The sequence below is a fragment of the Schistocerca americana genome, unplaced genomic scaffold (genome assembly GCF_021461395.2).
Source record: "Schistocerca americana isolate TAMUIC-IGC-003095 unplaced genomic scaffold, iqSchAmer2.1 HiC_scaffold_904, whole genome shotgun sequence".
Taxonomy (NCBI): domain Eukaryota; kingdom Metazoa; phylum Arthropoda; class Insecta; order Orthoptera; family Acrididae; genus Schistocerca; species Schistocerca americana.
Genome location: NW_025726680.1, coordinates 39,018 through 40,000, shown reverse-complemented (window position 1 = coordinate 40,000; position 983 = coordinate 39,018).

Here is a 983-nt window from a genome sequence, read left to right as displayed (position 1 = left end):
CCCCCCTCACCGGCCGGGGACGGTCCCACCCAGCCACCGCCGCGTATCGCTTCACACCCACATGCCATTCACGTTCGTGGGCATGGTGGGTATCGCTGCAACAACCGGTTGGTAGCTCAACCGATCGTCGCCATCACTGATTCACCCCTAGCGAGAACAACCGCACCACAACGGTTTACCAGTTGTTCATTTGCGTAACGTCACCAGCAAACGTAGGCGTCCATCGCCATTTGCAAATTCAACGATTGTTGCATGCCTGTGTCAGGTGTCACGACACACTGTCTGCCCACATACACGCAACAACATGTCCACGCTTAGCGAACACGTGGAAGGTGGCCCCCGTACGTATGCGATGTCCATTGCGCGAACGACTGTCAACCGGCCTCTGTCGCATGTCGCAGATGTGGAACGCAGTGCACCGTGCTATCACGGTGTGTGAGAAGAGACGACTACGTCTGACAACACGCGCCACTACATCAACAGACGGCTCATGCTGATCGCCATCCAGGGCATACCACACTGCAATCCAGCTCTTATAGGGAGACGACACGTAGCTGAGTGCACAACATTTGGACCGCATGGTTCGCCGTTGTTGGCGCAGTCGTTGTACGGTCACATGTACCACGATGTATCATTCAGTACATGAGGACCAATGTGCAGTACAGTGTGTGATTTGGACGTACAACATCAGCGGACAGTTGACACAGGCCGTACCACAGCGTAGGCTAAGTGCTTCGCCATGCGAATGCCAATGAACAACTGCAAATGCCAATGAACAACTGCAAAGGGCATTGAGCATGTACGTCCTGCTGCCATCCACATTACAGTGTATAGCTGCAAGGTGTTTAACATGAAGCGATACACTGGGGACCGGGCAGTGCGAGTAGCAAACTATATTGCGGGGGTTGCAGTTAGGCAACACTACACTAATTTAACGCGTCGTATGACAATTACAGAGCAGGTTAAGGCCCAACGTGTGTTGG